Raw genomic sequence first — 15856 nt, 5'->3', positions numbered from 1 at the left:
TACCCCAACACTCAATACTACATTTATCTCCTTCCCTTGCTCCTGCTCTAATGCTAATCCCCAAACACCCTCCTGTGTGCAAGAGTGGGTGGGCACACACCCACGTACACAATATCTCAGTGCTAAAAGTCTCAATACAAAATAAAGCTTTGGCATTAGTACCCAATACAACATGAGATGCTCAACACTGATACTGCTGCCATCCACAATCTGACCATTCGAACAAAAAAGTTGGACAAAAGGTAAGTTTGACAAAATTATCTGTACCCGTATTTCATACACATGCATTTTTTATATTTATATATATATACATATATATATATATATATATATATATATATATATATATATATATATATATATATATACACACACACGCACAAACACACATACGGCTGTCAGACACTGGACCGAATGTACAGTGTCCTGACACATACTAGGTCAATGCCAAATGGTCATAGGTTCATAGAAGATTACTAGGCTAATGGCTAAAGAGTCCTTACAAGCCTTGCCAGTTTTACTCAGATTTTACCCAATCTTCTACCCCCTACAGGAAAAACAACAAAGGTCAGCAAGCAACATTTTGACAATTTTTACAGACTGCCTCTGTCCATAATGGACATGGGTGCCACCCCAGGAGTGAATTTGTGATTTCCCATCCAGTGGTCCAGATTGTGGTTGAAGGGGGTCAGGGATGGGCAATTTCTGGGACACATACCCGACTCTCCAGCATGATCTATTCATGTCAGAGATCAGGTTTAGATCTTTGGAGTGAGTAAGCCTTGTGCAGTTAGTTTTGCAAATATGCAACATTTCCATCAGTGCTGGGTCAGACACTGCCTTGTAGGTCAGGCACACATTACCCCCTCAGTAATCAACAGGAAACTGAATACAGTGATAGGGCTTTTAATCTGTCCACATATAAGATGTTAGCTATACCCTATATTTTTTGGATGAGAAACCTCTGAGAAAGCTCCAACCATTGCAGGTGCCTGGTGAGGTACATGCAAAAGGGTGCACTGTACTCGATTATTGGTCCGAAGAGGGCAGAGTACAGTGGTACTGTGGCATCGTTAGATTTGGATGCCATGCTCTTACTTATAAGCTGAGCCAGAGAGAAGGATTTCTTCACCTCCATGGACACATGGTGGTCAAAGTTCAGATTACCATCTATCTAAGTACCCAGATCTCTCACCACTGGGTCCATTCTTAGAGGGGGGGGGTGCTATCAATATTGTAACTTGCAGGTGTATTTGATTTCCCTAAGAGTATAATTATGCACTTCTTTGCATTTAGTTTGAGACCATGGCTCTGACACCTATCATTAGTCTGCATCAGACCATTCTGTAAGACATCAACATCATTTGGGGAGTGAGTGATTTTTCCCAACTTGCAGTCATCAGAAAATCTGGTCAGTCAAAGGCCATCTACATTTGCCTAGACATCTGAGAAGTATACCCCAAACAGGTGGGGGCTTAGCACTGAGCCCTGTGGTACTCCACTGGTGACTGGCCTCTTGCTGGAAGTGGATTCCATCACTAACAACGTGTCCCATCCTTGAGCCATTTGGCTAACCATCTGGTGACATAGAGATTTTTGCCCAATTTTGTGAGTTTATCTATAATACCTGGGTGAGGTATTGTGTCAAATGCCTTGGCCAGGTAAAGGAAGTCAGTATGTACTGTCTTACCCTCATCTGTGACCTTGCCGACCTTCTCAAAGAACTCCACCAGAATGAGCAAACAGGACCTGTCCTTGATGAAGCCAAACTGGGTTGGGTCTAAAGTCTGGCGATTTCCTATGTTGTTGTTAATATGGTCCATGATTATCCTTTCCATAGCCTTGCATATGAGGCTAGTCAGACTTATAGGTCGGTAGTTTCCTTAGTCCACTGATGGTCACCACCTTGTGCAGAGGGATGACTCTTGCTGTCCTTCAATCTACTGAAACAAAGACTGGGTGGAGACTGTGGTTAAACAGAGATCTGAGTGGGTCTGCTAGGCCATGTTTCATGCTATTTAATAGGCACCATGGGATTCCGTAAGGGTCTACTGATGTCGTATTTCTGGCTTTAGATTGCACAGAGATTACCTGTTTTTCTGCGGTAGCAAGCAAAGGAATGGTAGGGGAGTATTTCATGGAAAATGACAGAAGGTGATGAGGGGGTGAAATCTGAGCTAAATTTATTGCCCAGAGCAATCCTGTTGTTTCTTCTGGCTGAGTATATGTAGCGCTATCTACAGCCAACTTAGCACATCATTGAGTGTTTCCCTTAAGATTTCGGATAGAACTAAAAAATGTTTTGTGGTTATTCTTTGCTTTGGAGGCTAAATTATTCTTGCATTTAGCTTTTGGAGACTTGACTAGCTCCCCGATTTGCCTGTTGAGACTAACAAGGGATTTTTTTTCACTGTTGTGCACCCTCCCACTTACTTCTAGACAGCAATTTCTTCCTTCTGTTGTATAGTCTGTTTTTGCCAAGGATCCACCAGGGTGATATTGTTCCGGCTAGTGCTAGGTTTAATTTGGTATGGTATTGCCATTTTTATTCAGTTGTTTAAATGGCTGTAGAGGGCATTCATGTATATTTCTGCACAGGCCTCTGTGTTTTCAGGGTTAGGGGGAGTGTGAAAATTATCCATGCCGTCACTTAATAGAAGGTAATTTGTCTTGGAGAAATTATTTAAGGTTTGAAGGGGGGTTCTATGGTTACATTTATTTCAAAGGAGAACAATTTATGATCCAATCTTACCAATGAGGACATTACACTTGAGGGGGGATGCAATGTTCTCGCATGTTTGTGAGTACTACGTCAAGCATATTTGAGCCCTTAGTGGGAGTGCTGACCAACTATTCCACAGCATTTGCATCGACAAAGTCCAGGAATCTCTGAGCCTATATGTTAGTGGTTCTGTATGTTTCACAGTTTATGAAGGTGTAGATAAAATTGCCAATGAGTAGTGTGTTGGGCTGAATCCTAAGTGATTCTAGTAACTTCAGATATGTTCATAGGTTGGTACAAGGCTATCGGCCCTAGGGCCTATACAAGCCTAGCCATAACAATTCCCTGGCTATTTCTTCCCACACTATTTACTTCCCTGGACCCCTGCCTAGCAGGGCAACTGACGTGACCTCTGCAGTGAATTTCCTTTCTCCCATCCAATCGTCAAGGTACCTTTTGAAGACGGCCAAAGAGGCACTCTGCTTGACATATATGGGCAGTCTGTTCTAGAGTCTGGGGAGTCTCTGGGTCAGGAACCTATCCCTCCAGCATGTTTTGCTTATTGTGATGGCAAGATTTAGATCCCTGGAGCGTGTGGCTCTGAGGGTTTGGGATTTCTTTAAGTGTAGCATGTCCAACAGCTCTGGGTTTGACATGGCCTTGTATGTTAAGCAGAGATCGCCTCTGAGTAGACGATATGCGACAGAGTATAGCTGGAATTTTGGCTTTGGTACACTGGCTGGACTTCCAGGTTATTTAGCAAAATAACCCAACAGTTTGGAATAATGCAACAGTGATATAAGGGTACATACAACTAACAGCGTCCAGCTGTGCCCCAACAATGGTTATCATCCAAATAGTGCTCAAAGAAGACTTCTGGCATTTTATGGAGATTTTCTTGACCTGTAACCACAGAAGCATCCAAGCCAACCAAGAAGTGTCTTGGTCAGACCACTAAGAACCTGCAATCTATGCTTTGAAACACATGGACATATTTCTTCTGCAAACCCTAAGCCACCATGACCTCTGGGCAAAGGGAACAATCTAAGGGGCAGTGCTTGCTGTTTAATGTGACATTTACATATTGTGGATTGAGCTATGTTCTGGTGTAGACATCACAAAATGCTGTAATAAAAGGCATCCATACTATCCAATTACACCATCAAAGTGCAGTAGCAGAGGTATTCCCTCCCAATGAGATACGGAGACCTTGAACTACAAGAGTTGTTCAGTGAAGTCACTTTTGGAGCAATGAAAACAAAGAACACTTTCCTTGATGAAGGAACAGGATCTAATGTCCCTTTTACAAAGTTTAGTCTGGGCTTGCTTCAAGAATATTACAGAAGCTGCTTGAATGTTCCCTGGAACTTAGGGTGGGGTGGGATGGGGTGGAGGGCAATTTACAATTAATGCATAGCTGTCCAAGACTGAAACAGTAGCTCTTTAAAAACAGGGCAAACTCGAAAACTGACCTCTTCATGTGCAGCCCTGAGTGGTACTGGGGACTGTGACAACTACAGTAGTGGAGTTACCAGTTTAAAAGACTCTGCAAGTTAATATGGGAAAAACAAGACTGCCTCAAGCTTGGAACCCCTTCCCCTTCATATGATGGGCTGTACTGTCTCAAAAATGGGGGAATCAGAACAGACAGCAGCTGGGGGCCCAGAAAAGACTGTCCTAGTGCCCATCTGTTTTCTCTTTTGAAAGACTTAGAAGAGCCTTCAGGACTTTCCTGAACTGGACATCGTTCAACAAGGGAGGCAGACAGAAAGAATAGCTTAAGCTTAATCTTGAAGGACAGAATAAACTCTACCAGCACAGTAACATCATGTGACTGCTGCCCTGAACACAATACTAGCACAGTCAAAATTACAGCAGGCTGTGAGGCGGCCCACTTCAGATGCCAAAGAAGTATTTTCCAGACATTGTTGGACTCCAGATTTAGGAAGGTCTGCCATATTTTCCACAGCCTTGTCCACAAGGATCACTGGAACTCAGGTAATATAAGGCAGTTCAGGGATTGCACCCTTTCTGAAGGTTTAAACATCTTATTAGATAGCAAGGTAGAAATGTGTTGAGATATTTGGGACCGACACTGAATCAAAGATGAGGATGTTATCCAGGTTGGTGTTGTGGTACTAGGCCTTTTAAGGCACAAACTGGGCCAAAGGCATAAGAGAGTTACAGAAAGTACAAAACATGGGTCTTCTTACCACCTCGAGGCATCAAAACAAAGCTTTTTTGTCTCCATAAAGAAAGTTGGTCTTTGATATTGTTGGGGATATGCCCCCAACACCCCAAACTTGTATAACCATACTACAGGTTACACAAATGTATAGGAAAGGGAAGAAACACCACACAGTAGGGCAGCTAATGTCGATGAGTACTGGCTGTTCTGAATTCACAACTGATAACTCATTAGGTTTCACAAAAATAACAGTGTGTGATATGTTGCATCTAATCAGTGAATAATTCCAAACAGTGATGACATCAACTTCAGTTAAAACAATGTTGAAGATAATAAAATGAAAATTAAATATAACTAATCTGCCTCAGGATGCTTAGTCAGATTCTCTCTGCACTCCACTGAGGCCTTATACAGGTGATCTTTCTTTGAAATCAAAGGTGCTGAATGCAGATGCTTCTAAGCTGCAAAAATGGTAATTTTCAGTACAGGCTTTATAATCAAGAAACAATCCAACATTCAAACACTCATCCTTCATTTCAGAAACTAATGAAATTATCTGTAAAGTGAAAGGAAACAAAAAGTCAGAACAATGGGGACTCAATGGAAGTCTTCCCAGCGGTAGGGTTAGCTACAGGGGAGCTTCAAGGAGGAAGGTATAAATACCTTTTTGTCTGTCTGAGACAGAAGGGACCACTATATTTAAACACCTTTACTAAATTATCGCTTAACATATAGGCATATATTCATTCACAAAAAGCAAAACACTTTTTTTTAATTTACATACATTATACATATTTTTACTTCATTACAACAGCTCTAAGTCCAATGTTACAAAAATCACTCAATTCCTGACTTCCCTTAAACCTCACCCACCTCCTGAACATTATTCTGCCTCTATTGTTCCCAAAAATTCCATTTATTTCTGTTATCTGCTCCTTCCCCTTTATAATGTATCCTTTTCCCCGATTATTCTACCTCTTTTACAACATTCAGTACTTCCAAGTACAGTTGGTTTAGATTTCAATTTCGGTTTTCTAGTAATTGTTTTTTTATCAGTGAACATAATTAAACTTAGTAAGACCTTTCTATGTATAGGCAATTCATATCCTACCCGCTAGCTTATTTCTTTATTTATAGCCATTTGTTCCCCAAATATTTCTATCAAAAGTAATCTGTAGGAAATTTTTTAAAATCTGCCAATGCATTACACTCCCAAAAAACATGTTCCCAGTTACTTCCTTCTTCCTCATCCCACCTCCAACATTTCTTAACTGAGAAAAAAATCTTTGCAGTTTGCTAGGGATATAAAAATACCTATGCAAACACCTCCAAGCAAAAATGCTAAACCTTCTGGACTTAGTTGCAAACTTTGGAACCATACATATATCCATCCATTATTTCTTTGTAAACTGCTTTTCCATTTCACAACCTTTTCTAATCTCATCTGACTGGCTGTTATATCTATTATGCAATATATTATATGACCTACAAAATTATCCTTTTTTTTTCAATAGCAGCTTCTGATCTAGATTCAACTAAGAGGTCTACCAGAGCAGGTCAGGATTCCCCTCTCCCTTTCTCTTGGCATAAATCCCTGGTAAGTAAGGTATTCTCTAACCTGCAGTCCAAACTTCTTCTCAGCCTCATCCCACTCTATTACCTTTCTCTTTCTATTTATCTGTTCCCAATACCTTGGTCCCTTTGCCAGTTTTCTTCAGTAAATTCCAGCCCCCCTGCCTCTTTTCAGTAAACCTACTCAGAAGAAGAAATATAGAATAGCTGTGTAAAATCTTACCATAACCATAGATGTCCTTCTCTTCTATGTTGTAGTGTTCTTTACATATAGATTGCATTCCGCTCAGATGACCAAACCTCCAGCCTGTATACAAGAGCTTAGAGTCACTTGCCTGTACGTGGGACATCGCACGTAGGCACAGATGTCAGCCACAAAAGGGATGTCAGCAGGTACCATCTTCAGAATAAGCCCCATGAGGAAAACCCCCAGGGAGCCTAGGTGGATCATCCTACAAAACATCAAGCTGTAAGGGGGAAGGCGGGAGGGACAGAAAACTGCAACATAGAAGAGATGGACATCTATGGTTATGGTAAGATTTAACACAGCTATTCTATGCCTTTCTATTCAATGTTGCATTCTTTACATATGGGAGAGTGCCAGAGCTGAAAAGAAGACCCAGGGAGAAGGAAAGAGAAGGGGAAACTAAGAGGAAGCATTTTCCAAGAATCCATGCAGAACTGCCCTAGCAAATCCTGCTCTGGATATGGAAAGTGTCCAATTTGTAATGTTTCATGAAGGTGTGAAGAGATGACCAGGTGGCTGCTTTCAAGATGGAATGGGCATCTCGACCCTTGAAGAAGGCCCCTGAGGATGCAACTGACCTAGTGGAATGTGCCTTGGCAGACACGGATTTTCATGGAATTCATAGCAAAACACAATAGCCTTTGAAATCCATGTGGATATAGTTTGTTTGGACACAGGTAAGCACAGAACCCTAGAAGAAATGACACAAAAAGTTGGTCAGACTTTCTGATAGACTGTCTTGTTAGGGTAAAATCTGAGTTGTCTATGCACATCTAAGGTGTGTAAAATCCTCTCATTAGAGGACTAAGGTGAAGGGAAGAAGGTAGGCAATTGGATGGCTTGATTAAGTGACAACTTGTTCACCACTTTTGGAATGAATGAAGGGTTAGTTCCGAAGCATACCCTATTCCTTATGGAAGACCAGAAAGGGAGGCAAAGCCATTAATGACTGAATTTCAGAAACCCTTTTGGCAGAGGTTAATGCTACCAGAACAAGAAGTTATGCACTTACCATAACGTTCGATGTATGTAGTCCATCTCGTCTGACATTCTTACCTGTGGGTTCGGAGCCAAACCTCGGCTCAGACTCGGCCATACCCTAGCTCGAAGTCTTCATTTGGCTCATGGCTAAGAGGTATCCCATGCTACAATGAGCCTATCCCTAGATCTTGTTCGCTGCAAGCTCACATACACACACACCAACACGCTGAGAGGAAGAACCAACTCAACACATCAAAAAGGAGTGCTGAAAACAGAGACTCGACCTCTAGGTCCTCCAGGAGAGGGTCGGTGGGTGGGTTATAGTAAGATGTGAGGCGAGATGGACTACATACATTGAACATTATGGTGAGTACATAACTTCTTGATGTTATGTAGTCCGATCTCACCTACATTCTTAGCTGTGGGACAGTGTCCCTAGCACCTAAACCTTGGGTGGCTCACTGGAAAATACTCTTGAGCACTGTGGAACCAAAGGAAGATCTGCCTCTAGATATCAGATCCATTTTGTAGTGACTGATAAAGGTGTGAGGAGTCGCCCAAGTGGCTGCAGCACAAATATTATCCATAGACATCCTAGCCTGAAAGGCAGTAGAGGTAGACACCGATCGTGTAGAATGAGCCTTCACTTTAAAGGGCAATTCCTTGCCATTTGAAAAATAAATGAAGGAAATGCAACTAGAAATCCATCTGGACAGAGTTACTTTAGAAACTGGAACCCCAAGTCTATTGTCTGAAAATGAGACAAAGAGTTGATCAGATTTCCTAATATCTTTTGTTCTATGGAAATAGAAACGCAATTGTCTGTGGGCATCTAGCTGATGAAATTTAAATTCTGCCCTGTTAGAGAATTCAGGGAAAAATACAGGCAGCTCAATGGACTGGTTGAGGTTGACCACCGAAGCACCCTTAGGCATAAAGGAAGGATTAGGTCTTAGCGAAACCCTCTCCTTGTGAAATACCAAGTAAGGGGGCCGAACCAATAAAGCGTGGAGTTCAGAGACCCGTCTAGCCGAAGTGATGGCTATCAAAAAGATAGTCTTCCAAGACAAAAATTGTATGTCACGTGATGCTGCGGGCTCAAAAGGAGGCGAGGTAAGCCACTGTAACACAAAATTAAGGTCCCATGGCATTACAGGATCAAAAACTGGAGGTTGAAGTAGCACAGTCCCCTTCAGAAAGCCCCTACAAAGTCTGTGTGCCATTAGATTGGGTTCATTAGCAACATGAAAAGCAGAAATGGCTGTCAACTGCACTTTGATAGTTGCCGCAGCTGGCTGAACAGTTGAGAAAGAAATTCTAAAACTGATGAAATGGGAGCTGTACAGGGATCAATCTACCTTTCATGAGCCCAAATGGAGAATCTCTTCCACTTACTGGAATAAATCTTCCTAGCAGAAGACTTGTGGGAAGAAGACAGAATATGAACCACCTCTAAGGAAAAATCATGAAGCTTGACTAGGGACGGAATTGGAGCAGCCATGCTGTCAACCTGAGGGTCTGAATGGAGGGGTGGAGCTGCCCTGACATACAAGTCAGTAGATGTGGCTCTGGGTCCAGAATCCACAGATTGTCCATTAGATAAGGGCAGAGAAAAGGAAACCAAATCTGACGAGGCCAGTGTGGTGCAATCAGTATCATTTTGCTTCCCAAGGATTGTGCTTTCTGAATACCCTTCGTTATCAGGGGGATTGGAGGGAAGGCATAGAGAAGAACGGAGGGCCAATCGTGAACTAGAGCTTCCCTGGGTGCTTCCCCCTTCGGGGGGATAACAGTGAAGTAGCTGCTGCATTTGGCATTGAGGGGGCTGGCAAATAGATCGCAGCAAGGCTGACCCCATCTGCGGAAAATCCGCTCTGCCACTTGTTCGCTCAGGAACCACTTGTGAGGCATCAGAATAGCTCTGCTCAGCCTGTCGGCAATCACGTTGGACTTCCCCGGTATGTGCGTTGCCACTAGAAAGCGTCGGGAAGATACTGCCCACTGCCACACTTGAAGTGCCTCTCTGCAAAGGGGATTCAACCTGGTTCCTCCCTGTTTGTTCAAATACCATACCACTGAAATGTTGTCTGAGAGGATCACAATTGTCCCATGAGGAAGAAAGCCCTGAAGTGCTTGCAACGCTAATAGCACCACTCTCATCTCTAAGACACTGATATGCAAATGGATCTTGTGTTCTTGCCATGTGCCTTGGACCGTCCTGCCGAGATAATGCCCCCCCACCCGATCTGGGAGGCATCCGTCGTCACCGTGGCCACCGGAGAAAGAAGAATGAAAGGCATACCTGCGTTGAGATTGCTGGTCTGAAGCCACCAGCGCAGATCCTGCTTGCACCTGTCCATAATCAGAATAAGATGGGAGAGCGGGAGATGCTGTAGAGACCATTGGGTAAAAAGTAGCCAGTGAAGAAGCCTCATGTGTAGTCTTCAAGAGGAACTAGCATAATCGTGGCAGCCATGGTCTCTAATAACTGGAGGACCACTTTTGCCTTGACCTTCTTCAGTGGTAGCAAAGCGTAGACCTGCTGCTGTAAAACCAGAATTTTCTCTTCTGGTAGGAAGGCCCTCATGAGCACAGTGTCTAATTCGGCACCGATGGTAACACACTGCGAGGGCAACAAGATCGACTTTTCCCAATTCAGAGTAATTCCCAGACATTGGCACAATGCAATAGTGGTGCCCCTGGTCTGTAGCAGTAGATGCCTGGTGTTGGCAGACAGGAGCCAGTCGTCCAGGTACAGAAACACTTGGAATCCCTGATGTCTCAAGTGAGCCGTTACCACTGCCATGCATTTGGTGAAAGCCCTGCGGGCTGTGGTGAGACCAAAGGGCAGGGCGCAAAACTGAAAATGACTGGCTCCCAGCTGGAAGCATAAGTGACTTCTGGATGCCCTGTCCATTTTGATATGGTAGTAAGCATCCTTGAGGTCGATGGAGCACATCCACACATCTTTCCCTAATAACGGGAGAATTGACTGTAATGTGACCATACGGAACTTGGACTTCTCTACATGAAGGTTCAAACGGCTGAGATCCAAGATGGGTCTCAGGTCTGCTGTTCTTTCTGGCACCAAAAAGAATCTGGAGTAAGTCCCTAATCCTGCTTGGTCTGAGGGGACAGGGTGGATGGTTCCCTTTGACAGCAACTTTTGTACTTCTGATGTTGCGGAATCCCTTTGACTGGGTGGAACGTCTGGGATTCTTTTGTTTGGAGGGGTATAAGAAAGAAGGAGAATATGATAACCTCTGGAAATTATCTCTAATACCCACTCGTCTTGGGTGATGTCTCGCCAGGCTACTGGGTATAGAGAAATGCGACCCCGACTGGCTCCAGAGATGCACAGTCGGGCCTCCCCTCAGGAGCGCTGGTAGGGAGAACCACAAAAGGAATCGCGGTCCCCTTGGTTACGCGGGCCTCCTCTTCCTTTAGGGCGGCATCTACCTGAATTTCCACCCCCCCTCTGCCTCTGGAGGGGGAATCACTCTGTGGGTTGTGAAAAAAACCTCTGCAACTTTGTGAACCACATTTTTCCACCCTTCTGGCCCTTGGGGTAAGGTCTAGAAGGCATGAAAAAACAGACTCCCATGGCAGACAGGGTTTTTCCTTCCTGCTCGCACCTAGTGAGAGTGTCCTTCACCTTGGTTCCAAATAAGGATGAACCGTCAAACGGGGTGTTGGTGAAGGTAGACTTCAAAGCCTCCGTGAAGTTGCACAGGTGCATCCAGGAGTGTCTCCTAAGAGATACTCTCGAACCCGCAGCCCTACTCGCTCCGTCGGCTGCGTAAAAGATCAGCCTCATAGAGGAGATGGTAACAGAATTTAGGGTAGACATCTGAGCATGGACCTTCTGAGCCACAGCATCAGAAATGTTACCCTGCAGAGAATCTCCCAACTCTTTTATGAGATCTCTCTGGAGCCATGTAAAATGCGACAAATAGTTCAGCGACTGCAGTGTAAAGGCTGCTGAAGAGAACACATGCATCCCATACCTGTCCATAGCCCTGGACTCCTTGTTAGGGGGATGGACGGTAGATGAAGTTTCTGCAAGTTCCGTTTTGGTGGCTGCTGCCACCACCATGGCATCTACTGGAACACCTTTCGTAAGAAATTCTCTATCAGGGGTAGCGGACAAAAACTTGTTGGGTCTCCTAGGGACCGGTTCCACAGTGTCTGGAGTTTCCTACACCTTTCGACAAATGAGGTCCAGGAGCTCGTCAAACGGGGGAGAAAACCAAGAGTCGGAGGGTTGGGACCCAAAGGCCTTCAGGAACACAGACTCCTCCTCAGAAGGGGCTTTGGAGGGCCAGTCACCAATCTGTCTCAATATTTCCAAGATATCTGAGAAAGAGATATCATCAGAAGACGACTTGGGGGATCCCTCTGACTCCTCGAGGTCGGTGTCAGATGTGAGAGACTCATCTTGGGAGTCAATGTGTTTCCTCTTGCACACACTCTTTCTGGGGGGCTCCTCAGGTAAAAAATCTGGGGAGGCCTCAGAAAGTTGGGGACCACTCATGGAGGTATCCTAAGGCCCTGGGTCTCCGCTGTCCCTGGATAGAGGGTGATCTGAGACTGATATCGGTGCTGGAGGGGGAAGAGTGTCGGTGCCGTAAGATGCAGCTGACGACCTGGCCAGTACACTCCTCATGACCTCGAAAGCTGATCCTCCCTGCTCCGAAGGTCGACTAACCATGTAAGATATGGTAGTAGCCCTCGGAGCCGAGGAGATGAGGTCCAAAGCTGATGCCGGGTCCATGCTCACCCAGGCCGAAGCACCGAGAGGAAGGCTCGGAGCCGAATCTGACACCTCCCTCTCGGGTCCAACCAGTGAACTGTGAAACCTGGACTCTGTGGATGGCGCCGACGGGGTCGGAGCAGAGATTGGAGCTGAAATGCCAAAAGAAGCTACTGTAACTGACCTCGCGGCGTCTGTCAGAACTGACAGCTCTGGCTCCAAAGAAAGTTTCGAAGGAGGAACAGCCAAAGACGAAAGGAGGATGGGCTCTGGAGCCAACTGGGTCGGAGCTGAAAGCAATTTAGCCAGCATCAATGACTGGAGCAGTTTCTTCACCACTCTATCGACATCGTCATCGGAAAGGGTCCTACAGGACCTAGAGGACATGGTTGAGGATCTGGATCTCCCTGCAGAGAGAGACCTGAGAGTCAGAGAAACTGGTCGAAAAACTGGAGACCGGCTCTGAACTGGCAAATCTGTCACCAGCTCCAATAGACTGGGAGCCAATGTTGACGACATAGATGCGCTGCCTTCTGTCAGCCCCAAAGCCAGTGGAGCCGAAGAAGCAACTGTAGTTCTGGTGATTTTCTCTGGCGGCTCCGAGGAAACTGACGGAGCTGGAGAGCATTTCTTTGAGGATTTTTTGTCTGTTTTTTTGTAGGGTTTGGAAGGAGAGGATCTGGAACTAGAAGACCTCTCCAAGTCTTCTTCACAGGAAGGTTTCAGCAATACCTTTAAAATAAGCTGGTTCTTCCTCTCTTGCAGCACATGGACTGAAAGCATGGCAGAACAAGCAGGATTCTTGTAAATGAATAAGCCCCCAAGCAATAAATGCACACTGACTGCCCATCCATCAATGACATCTTATTATTACATTTGACACACTTTTTAAAGCCCGAAAGCCTGTGTTCTTTAGAATCCTTAGAAATGTTGACCAGCAAGAACACACACACAGGGAAAAACAGTACGGACACCTTCACCAAAAATAACCCAAAATAACCAAGACAGAGCGTGGGAAACTAGAGCCTCTAACTGAAATGGCCTAGAGGCCGTGGGATAACCACAGGGAGGACTAGGTCCTCTAAGTTAAACTGGCCTAGCCCAGGGAAAAAGGGCACCAAAAACAGTCACACAACAAAAAACCCACTAACGTGTATACTACACAAATACAGGAGAGGACTAGGTCCTCTAACTGAAATGGGCCTAGCCCGTAAACACCAAAAAGGAAATGGGATACAAGAAAAGTCAACAGAACCTGTTACACAACCAGCAGAAGAAAAACACACACACTAGTTATGAAAATAAGTTTTTTGAGCTACAATATTTAAAACAATAAATTAAAAAATTGTACTTGGCCACAGCCAAGAGCGAGACCACGTCCGAGCGGCAAACGAGATCTGGGGATAGGTGCATTGCAGCATGGGATACCTCTTAGCCACGCTCCAATTGAAGACTTCGAGCTAGGGTATGGCCGAGTCTGAACCCACGGGTAACAATGTAGGCAAGATTGGACTACAGAACATGCACTATTTTCCATGTTCAAAACTTTTGGTAAGCAGAAGCTGCTGGTTCAAAAAAGGCCTGGGCAAGTTTTTCCAGCACATAACTGAGATCCCAAGGAGGAGGAACTGGTTTCCTGGGGTACCTTAAGTGCAAAACGCCCTTTAGAAAAAGCTTAACTTCTAGCCTGGAAGCTAGGGGAGGGGTCAAAGGCAAGCAGGCAGACAAGGCAGAAAGTACAGTTTTGTACCTACCATAAATGTAGATGTCCGAACAGGATAGCATCTGCAGTCCTAACAAATGGGTTGTCCTGTCGTCAGGCAGCCCTTCGGTCGACCGGATTCCAAAGTCTGGGTCTGGCCTCGGCTGGTGTCGCACTTCACCCGACGTCATCTCTGCTGGTCTTCGGGTATAAAGGCATCAGCCGACGCCATTTTCCTCAGTGTTTCTTGCCCCAGATGCCAGTTGCCCTCTTGGAAAACTAAATTTTGGGTAAATGCCAATGTTTCCAAAAAAAAATAGTAGGCAAAACACAAAAAATAAGCATGTATGTACAAATATACAAACAAATACACCATAAGAGATCCCCCCCAGCTAGCTATTAGGAGGGTAAATACCCTAGGAGTACCACAGAGGGGAAGGAGGGTGGGTAATCCTGACTGCAGATGCTATCCTGTTCGGACATCTACATTTATGGTAGGTACAAAACTGTACTATGTCCTTCAAGGATGCATCTGCAGTCCTAACAAATGGGTAGAATACCATAGCCAAACTAGGGGAGGAGGAAGAAGAATTATGGTGTAGTTAGGATCCCTTGCAATACAGCAGTGGCAAACCCTGCTCGGGATCTAGAGTATAGAGGTAAGTTATAATGCTTGGCAAATGTATGCACGGAGGTCCAAGTAGCCGCCTCAATAATGTCCTTGGTAGCCACTCCTCGTAAGAAAGCTGTGGGAGTGGCTGTAGCCCTTGTAGAGTGAGGTCTTATGTTCTGTGGAATTTGCTTTCCATGGTAGGAGTAACAGAATCTTATGCAATTTCCTATCCACTTGGAGATTGTCTGTTTGGAAATTGCTTTTCCTTCCCTTCCTGTTGCATAAGCTACTAGAAGCTGGTCAGTTTTTCTATTGCCCTTGGTTCTGTCCAGGTAGTAGCGCAACTGTCTATGTACATCCAAGGTATGCAGCAGTCTTTCCCCCCTGTTCTGTGGATTGGGAAAGAAAGTAGGTAGGTGGATTGCCTGGTTTAGAGACACTCTGGATACCACCTTAGGCATAAATGTAGGATTAGTCCTCATGGATACTCTATCTTGATGGAAGATTAGGAAGGGTTGTACTGCCATTAAGGCCTGTAGTTCAAACCCTTCTTGCTGAAGTAATTGCCAGTAGGAAAGCAGTTTTCCAGGATAGGTGTTGAAGATCTGCTGTTGCTGCTGGTTCGAATGGAGGGAGTGTCAATTTTTCTAGCACAAAGTTCAAGTCCCATGCTGGTAATGGTGGTTTCCTAGGAGGTTTTACATTCTTGATTCCTCTGAGGAACTGCCTGAGTAGAGGGTGTGAGAAGACAGGGGGATCGAAGCTGTATTCTGCAGAAATAGCTGATGCATGTATCTTGATGGAGGAATAGGACAGGCCTGTATGGAGAAGCTCTGCCAAATACTCCAGGATGTTGGCAATATCTATCTTTGACACATCTTTTCCTCTTTCAGTACTCCAAATGACAAACCTTTTCCATTTCCCTCCATAGTTCCTTCTTGTAGAAGGTCTGTGGGCCTCAAGGATAATGTCTTTAACCCTTTGGGATAAATCTGGGTTAGTTGCTGTTATGTAATGTTCCAGGCAGTCAGTTGCAGAGGTTTTAGGTTTGGATGCATGATGTTGTAGTCGTTCTGAG

The 15856-nt window shown here is 44.7% G+C and overlaps 1 protein-coding gene across 1 annotated transcript in view; it reads right to left on the bottom strand.

Annotated features, from left to right (window-relative positions):
• ACADVL (acyl-CoA dehydrogenase very long chain) overlaps positions 1 to 15856 on the bottom strand; it is an 808259-nt gene that overhangs the window by 75717 nt on the left and 716686 nt on the right. The window lies entirely within an intron of this gene.

Source organism: Protopterus annectens, chromosome 7.part0 (genome assembly GCF_019279795.1).
Source record: "Protopterus annectens isolate FY-2018-M chromosome 7.part0, PAN1.0, whole genome shotgun sequence".
Classification (NCBI taxonomy): Eukaryota; Metazoa; Chordata; order Ceratodontiformes; family Protopteridae; genus Protopterus; species Protopterus annectens.
The sequence above is the reverse complement of the archived record's forward strand: the minus strand, read 5'-3'. Positions and strand labels throughout refer to the sequence as shown.